Source organism: Oncorhynchus kisutch, linkage group LG19 (genome assembly GCF_002021735.2).
Source record: "Oncorhynchus kisutch isolate 150728-3 linkage group LG19, Okis_V2, whole genome shotgun sequence".
NCBI classification, from domain to species: Eukaryota; Metazoa; Chordata; class Actinopteri; order Salmoniformes; family Salmonidae; genus Oncorhynchus; species Oncorhynchus kisutch.
The window spans coordinates 54,761,450-54,769,596 of NC_034192.2; the positions used below are offsets into that span (position 1 = coordinate 54,761,450).

The 8,147-nt window shown below is 41.8% G+C and overlaps 1 protein-coding gene across 1 annotated transcript in view; it reads left to right on the forward strand.

Moving 5' to 3' along the window:
- LOC109887431 (beta-2 adrenergic receptor-like) overlaps positions 1-7,516 on the forward strand; it is a 10,509-nt gene extending 2,993 nt beyond the window's left edge. The window contains 1 exon segment of the mRNA XM_031797931.1: positions 2,959-7,516. The gene's annotated coding sequence lies outside the window, so the exon portion shown is untranslated.
- The last annotated feature ends 631 nt before the right edge of the window (positions 7,517-8,147 follow it).

Below are 8,147 nucleotides of genomic sequence, written 5' to 3' on the forward strand. Positions count from 1 at the left end.
TCTCTCTCTTCTCTCTCTGTATCTCTCTCTTCTCTCTCTGTATCTCTCTTCTCTCTCTGTAACTCTCTCTTCTCTCTCTGTATCTCTCTTCTCTCTCTGTATCTCTCTCTTCTCTCTGTATCTCTCTCTTCTCTCTGTATCTCTCTCTTCTTTCTCTGTATCTCCTTCTGTATCTCTCTCTTCTCTCTCTGTATCTCTCTTCTCTCTCTGTATCTCTCTCTTCTCTCTCTGTATTTCTCTCTTCTCTCTCTGTATCTCTCTCTTCTCTCTCTGTATCTCTCTCTTCTCTCTCTGTATCTCTCTCTTCTCTCTCTGTATCTCTCTCTACTCTCTCTGTATCTCTCTCTGTATCTCTCTCTTCTCTCTCTGTATCTCTCTTCTCTCTCTGTATCTCGCTTCTCTCTCTGTATCTCTCTCTTCTCTCTCTGTATCTCTCTCTTCTCTCTGTGATCTTCGCTCTTCTTTCTCTGTATCTCCCTCTGTATCTCTCTCTTCTCTCTCTGTATCTCTCTCTTCTCTCTGTATCTCTCTCTTCTTTCTCTGTATCTCCCTCTGTATCTCTCTCTTCTCTCTCTGTATCTCTCTTCTCTTCTGTTATCTCTCTTCTCTCTCCTGTATCTCTCTCTTCTCTCTCTGTATCTCTCTCTTCTCTCTGTATCTCTCTCTTCTTCTCTGTATCTCTCTCTGTATCTCTCTCTTCTCTCTGTATCGCTCTCTTCTTTCTCTGTATCTCCCTCTTGTATCTTCTCTTCTCTTCTGTATCTCTCTCTTCTTTCTCTGTATCTCCCTCTGTATCTCTCTCTTCTCTCTGTATCTCTCTCTTCTCTCTGTATCTCTCTCTTCTTTCTCTGTATCGCTCTCTGTATCTCTCTCTTCTCTCTCTGGTATCTCTCTCTTCTCTCTCTATCTCTCTCTTCTTTCTCTGTATCTCCCTTCTGTATCTCTCTCTTCTCTCTGTATCTCTCTCTTCTTTCTCTGTATCTCCCTCTGTATCTCTCTTCTCTCTCTGTATCTCTCTCTTCTCTCTCTATCTCTCTTCTTTCTTTCTCTGTATCTCCCTCTGTATCTCTCTCTTCTCTCTCTGGTATCTCTCTCTTCTCTCTCTATCTCTCTCTTCTTTCTCTGTATCTCCCTCTGTATCTCTCTCTTCTCTCTCTGTATCTCTCTCTTCTCTCTCTATCTCTCTCTTCTTTCTCTGTATCTCCCTCTGTATCTCTCTCTTCTCTCTCTGTATCTCTCTCTTCTCTCTCTTCTTTCTCTGTATCTCCCTCTGTATCTCTCTCTTCTCTATCTGTATCTCTCTCTTCTTTCTCTGTATCTCCCTCTGTATCTCTCTCTTCTCTCTGTATCTCTCTCTTCTTTCTCTGTATCTCTCTCTGTATCTCTCTCTTCTCTCTGTATCTCTCTCTTCTCTCTCTGTATCTCTCTCTTCTCTCTCTGTAATCTCTCTTCTCTCTCTGTATATCTCTTCTCTCTCTGTATCTCTCTTCTCTCTCTGTATCTCTCTCTTCTCTCTCTGTATCTCTCTCTTCTCTCTGTATCTCTCTCTTCTTTCTCTGTATCTCCTTCTGTATCTCTCTCTTCTCTCTCTGTATCTCTCTCTTCTCTCTCTGTATCTCTCTCTTCTCTCTCTGTATTTCTCTCTTCTTTCTCTGTATCTCTCTCTTCTCTCTCTGTATCTCTCTCTTCTCTCTCTGTATCTCTCTCTTCTCTCTCTGTATCTCTCTCTACTCTCTCTGTATCTCTCTCTGTATCTCTCTCTTCTCTCTCTGTATCTCTCTTCTCTCTCTGTATCTCGCTTCTCTCTCTGTATCTCTCTCTTCCTCTCTCTGTATCTCTCTCTTCTCTCTGTATCTCTCTCTTCTTTCTCTGTATCTCCCTCTGTATCTCTCTCTTCTCTCTCTGTATCTCTCTCTTCTCTCTGTATCTCTCTCTTCTTCTCTGTATCTCCCTCTGTATCTCTCTCTTCTCTCTCTGTATCTCTCTTCTCTCTCTGTATCTCTCTTCTCTCTCTGTATCTCTCTCTTCTCTCTCTGTATCTCTCTCTTCTCTCTGTATCTCTCTCTTCTTTCTCTGTATCTCTCTCTGTATCTCTCTCTTCTCTCTGTATCGCTCTCTTCTTTCTCTGTATCTCCCTCTGTATCTCTCTCTTCTCTCTGTATCTCTCTCTTCTTTCTCTGTATCTCCCTCTGTATCTCTCTCTTCTCTCTGTATCTCTCTCTTCTCTCTGTATCTCTCTCTTCTTTCTCTGTATCGCTCTCTGTATCTCTCTCTTCTCTCTCTGTATCTCTCTCTTCTCTCTCTATCTCTCTCTTCTTTCTCTGTATCTCCCTCTGTATCTCTCTCTTCTCTCTGTATCTCTCTCTTCTTTCTCTGTATCTCCCTCTGTATCTCTCTCTTCTCTCTCTGTATCTCTCTCTTCTCTCTCTATCTCTCTCTTCTTTCTCTGTATCTCCCTCTGTATCTCTCTCTTCTCTCTCTGTATCTCTCTCTTCTCTCTCTATCTCTCTCTTCTTTCTCTGTATCTCCCTCTGTATCTCTCTCTTCTCTCTCTGTATCTCTCTCTTCTCTCTCTATCTCTCTCTTCTTTCTCTGTATCTCCCTCTGTATCTCTCTCTTCTCTCTCTGTATCTCTCTCTTCTCTCTCTTCTTTCTCTGTATCTCCCTCTGTATCTCTCTCTTCTCTCTGTATCTCTCTCTTCTTTCTCTGTATCTCCCTCTGTATCTCTCTCTTCTCTCTGTATCTCTCTCTTCTTTCTCTGTATCTCTCTCTGTATCTCTCTCTTCTCTCTGTATCTCTCTCTTCTTTCTCTGTATCTCCCTCTGTATCTCCCTCTTCTCTCTCTGTATCTCTCTCTCCCTGTCTTTTATCTCCTCTCCCATTTCTCTTTCTCTTTTTCCTTTTTTTCACGCTGTTTCTCGCTCACTTGCTTTCTCTCTCTGGTCTTTTTTATCCAGGAAATTCCTGTGTTGTTGCAGAGCTGAGCCCTGTCCAGGCCGATAAACAGGGGATAAATCCATTATCTCCGCTGTTTAGCCGGGGAATCAGAAGACTCCCTCCCTTCTAAACAACAGCTGCAGGCAAGGAGCGATCTCAAGATTGGGATGTTTAACGTTCCCCCAGTCTGCCAGACAGTTAGCAGGAAGAACAAGTCTCTAATGGCACATCTATTCCCCACACTCCTCAAGTGTCGGTGGCTGTGTCCTAAATGCTACCTGAGTTTACTCACCATAAGGGAAGTACTTTTGACCTGTGCCATACTGTATGGTGTGTGTTCACTGTCGGCTTCTGTCAACAGTAGTGCATAATATAGTGCATAGGGGTATGAGTCAGCCACATGAAGAGAGGCAAAACAACATTTATCAGAGGTGTTGTTTTGGATGTAACACCCCTTCCTCTGACCAGCCAGGCAGCTCTATGATCTACAGCTTGATCACACTGCAGATGCGAAAGGAGAGAGTAGGCAAATTTTAGCAGAGGCGTTGTTTTTGACATAGCCCCGACCACTTCCCCTAGCTGTTTAAGACATAACCCCGACCACCTCCCCTAGCTGTTTAAGACATAACCCCGACCACCTCCCCTAGATGTTTAAGACATAACCCCGACCACCTCCCCTAGCTGTTTAAGACATAACCCCGACCACCTCCCCTAGCTGTTTAAGACATAACCTCGACCACTTCCCCTAGCTGTTTAAGACATAGCCCCGACCATTTCCCCTAGCTGTTTAAGACATAACCCCGACCATTTCCCCTAGCTGTTTAAGACATAACCCCGACCATTTCCCCTAGCTGTTTAAGACATAACCCCGACCATTTCCCCTAGCTGTTTAAGACATAACTCCGACCACCTCCCCTAGCTGTTTAAGACATATCCCCGACCATTTCCCCTAGCTGTTTAAGACATATCCCCGACCATTTCCCCTAGCTGTTTAAGACATATCCCCGACCATTTCCCCTAGCTGTTTAAGACATATCCCCGACCATTTCCCTTAGCTGTTTTTCACATAACCCCAACCATTTCCCCTAGCTGTTTAAGACATAACTCCGACCATTTCCCCTAGCTGTTTAAGACATAACTCCGACCATTTCCCCTAGCTGTTTTTCACATATCCCTGACCACTTCCCCTAGCTGTAAACAGTCTTGTGATCAACAGTGTGCTATGACAATATTATAACCACGCTAAATGTAGCTACTGTTGGCCAGGCTGTTTTCTACCTGTCTAAAACAGTTTTAGTGGCCTGTGTGTTGTGGCTTTGCGTCTCAAGTGTTGTCAACTGATGGTGTTGAAACTGTGAACTTTGTTCTTTTGGATGAATCTCTTTGTCCTGTACTGTAGCTTTGGCCGGCGCCAATTGTTGTCAAAAGCCCTCCAGCACAAAAAATATGTCAGTATGGGTCAATGTGTGATAGCAAATAAACACCGTTTTTTTATTGGATTTAGCTTTTTTATTCCTAAATAAATGATAAAAAGCATTCATTATTTAAATGTTTATTGTTGTGTGGAATGTGCAAATCTAGTAACCCGACCATCTCACTACATTTGCAGCAGCAGCCTACAAAAACTGAAAAGTATACAGAAAAGACCCACACATTGAAAAGAAAACATGGTTTTAGACTTGGACATAAAGAACCCATATTTGAATAAATGCAAATCCAGATGGTATGCATTCCCCTGTAAAAGCGTGCATGTGTGCTTTGTGTTTGTCTGTGTGTATTGGACATTTCAGTGCGTTTCTTTAATGCTGTGGTCTTTGTGTCAAAAAAGAAAAGCTTCTAAAGAGGAACATCTAGCATAAACAGGTCATCTACACTGGTCTCTCCTGGTCCTCTCCTGGACATCTACTCTGCTCCCTCCCGGTCCTCTCCTGGACATCTACTCTGCTCCCTCCTGGTCCTCTCCTGGACACCTACTCTGCTCCCTCCTGGTCCTCTCCTGGACATCTACTCTGTTAATTCGGAGTCCTCTCCTGGACATCTACTCTGGTCCCTCCTGGTCCTCTCCTGGACATATACTCTGCTCACTCCTGGTCCTCTCCTGGACATATACTCTGCTCACTCCTGGTCCTCTCCTTGATTATCTACCTTGCTCCCTCCTGGCCATGACCTCTCCATGCACCTTGGCTCTGTGTGTGTCAAAGTTCATCATGGTGTATGTGTGTGTGGGTGCACATGTGTGCATGCTTGCAGGGCCAGCCCTAGCCTTTTGGGCCTCTTCCAACTCACGGGCAAAACATTTTAGTGGCTCCCCTCTTGACAGTGGAGAGATTGTTTTTTGTGTGTTTTTTTGTCAATTAAATGCAATTTAACTGCAATTCTACACATTTTGCCAATAGGGCATTTAATTATTTTATTAAACACGTCTGCTGCACCTCGAGACATTGGGTGGAGAGATAAATGTGCAATTTTACAGCAAATGTCCTGCATTTCTACACAAAAACTCCAGATGCACAGCCAAATTTCGAAATTACACCTTGTTTATTGTACTGTTCTAACGCTCAACATTAACCTGAGACCCTGACTGAGTTCCCAAAAACTGGTTGCCTATGTTTCTTATACCTAGGGCCGGCCCTGTGTGTGTTTCCTAAATAAGGTGGTGTAGTATAAAATCTGTGTCTCTAGACAGCCAAACTGAGAGAGAGACGATGTCATTATGTGCAATGATTCTAGAACCAACTAGCTGACTCTGCAGCATTCAGCCTAGCACCATGTAGGGGTTGGGGGGGGGCATTAGGACCACCCACACACACACACACATGTCTACCAACATGAACTGCTAGACATCATACACTTAACTACTGCTAAGTTAGTGAATCAGGTTCCACTACGGCACAAATCAAGGTGTATAGTTTGTGTCCACAGTTTAGTCGGATGTTATGAAATGCTTACGTACATTTCTAGTTCCTGACAATGCAGTAAAATGTCGAACAAGTACACAAATGATAATAAAACATTTTTAAAAAGTTAAACAAAAAAAAGATATCAAGAAAGTCAGGACAATTAACAACCCAAATTGCCCTGTAAAAGTAATGTAGATGCAATCGATACGTATATACACAGGAGGATTTACACTAGATCTACTGAGAATGATATGTGCAGCAGTACATACTGTATATTATCAGTGGTTGAAAAAGTACCCAGTTGTCATATTTGAGTAAAAGTGAAGATACTGTACCTTAATTGAAAATGACTCAAGTAAAATTGAAAGTCACTCATTAAATTAAAATACTACTAAAAGTCTAAAAGTATATGGTTTTAAATATACTTCAGTATCAAAAGTACATGTAATTGCTAAAATATACTGTAGTATCAAAAGTAAAAAGTATAAATCATTTCAAATTCCTTATATTAGGCAAACCAGACAGCACCATGTTCTTGTTTTTAAAATGCACAGTTAACCAGGGACACACTCCAACATTCAGACAATTTACCAACAAGGCATGTGTGTTTAGTGAGTCAGCCAGATCATAGGCACCAGGGAAGACCAGGGATGTTCTCTTGATAAATGCATGAATTGAACTATTTTTATGTCCTGCAAGGCATAAAAAATGTAACAGGTACTTTTGAGGGTCAGGGAAAATGTATGGAGTAAAAAGTACATTATTTTCTTTAGGAATGTAGTAAAAAAAAAGTTGTCAAAAATAGAAATAGTAAAATATAGATACCTCAAAAACGACTTTTAAGGAGTACTTTAAAGTATTTTTACCAAGGTACTTCAGTATCAAAATATCACCACTGATATTACTGAGCTATGTCAAGAATCCGGTGTATAAATAAATATGTGATGTGTATAAAACAGTGTAACTAAACACAAAGTACAGTAGTAGAAATATCAGAATGAGCTGTGTCGGGAGTACAGTATTTCAATTCTCAATGTGAAACGTGAAACGTCCAGTGGTTCAATGTATTTACAACACTGGATAGCACCGGCGGCTGCTTGTATGCCTGCGCGTGTGAGTGTATGTGTTTTGTGAGTATGAGGGGTGTGATAGCTTGTGTCAGTGAGTGCATCCCCTGGTAAACGGCTAGTGATGGCTGTTCAGGTAATAGAAGCTGTTTTATTTGTTGTTGTTGTTGTAGTTATTTGTTGTTGTTGTTTTAGTGTACATAACTGTGTACCTATGCCAGTGTCTAGTCATTAATGTTTATGCTACCACAGACTAAATACTCTTAACCTGCATCCCAAATGGCACCCTATTCCCTACAGGGCCAATAGGGCTCTCTTCAAACGTAGTGCACTACATAGGCAATAGGGTGCAATTAAAGACCGTTTTTTGTCACAATCACACTTCATACATCAAATAGGCTTATCTGTATCTGTAGGTGGACTTGCTGTGTGGTCTGAATGGAAGTGCTGTACCAGTTCAATGTTTACTATATGTTTCTTTTCAAGATATTTTGTGCAAGATTTTGTCACTGTTTTGGTTGGGCTAACGTCCCAAGATCTAATGTCCTGTGGTATTTATGAAATGCTCTGATGACGTTTGGAGTAATAAATTATCTTTTTGTTGGATGTTACTAGTGTTTTTTGTTTATTCTCCAAACATCCACTTGTTCAATAACTGCAAACACATAGTATTTTATAATTCCAGTTCATCATCATCTTGACTACAAGTATGAAGCCTTGGCTGAGCCAGATCAGCTCATAGGAGCAGATCTTCTATTCCTGAAGCAGCTTGGTGTACAAGTAAACCCCCTGGACAAGGATGCTAGTTTGTCTCCTTAATGCTGAGTGCCAAGCATCCTTTGTTGTGACTCGGCCCAGGCTCAAACTCCCAACCTTCCATTCTGAGAACGGACACTGTAACCACAAGGCCAAAGAGTTGGTATAGTTAAAAATAACTGTCACATTATATTGTGTAATCGATAGCGTGAGTAAAACATTAGGTTTGATGGAAGATTCACATCAAATTCTCTCTAGAGAAAATCAGGATGTGTGCTATGTCTCTTCCATACATGTAATCATAGAAAACAATCTGCTGTATCCTGCCAAAACAGATTACTAACATTCTAAATCAGGGGTCGGCGATCAGGCAGCCCGCGGGCCAAAACAGATTACTAACATTCTAAATCAGGGGTCGGCGATCAGGCAGCCCGCGGGCCAAAACAGATTACTAACATTCTAAAATCAGGGGTCGGCGATCAGGCA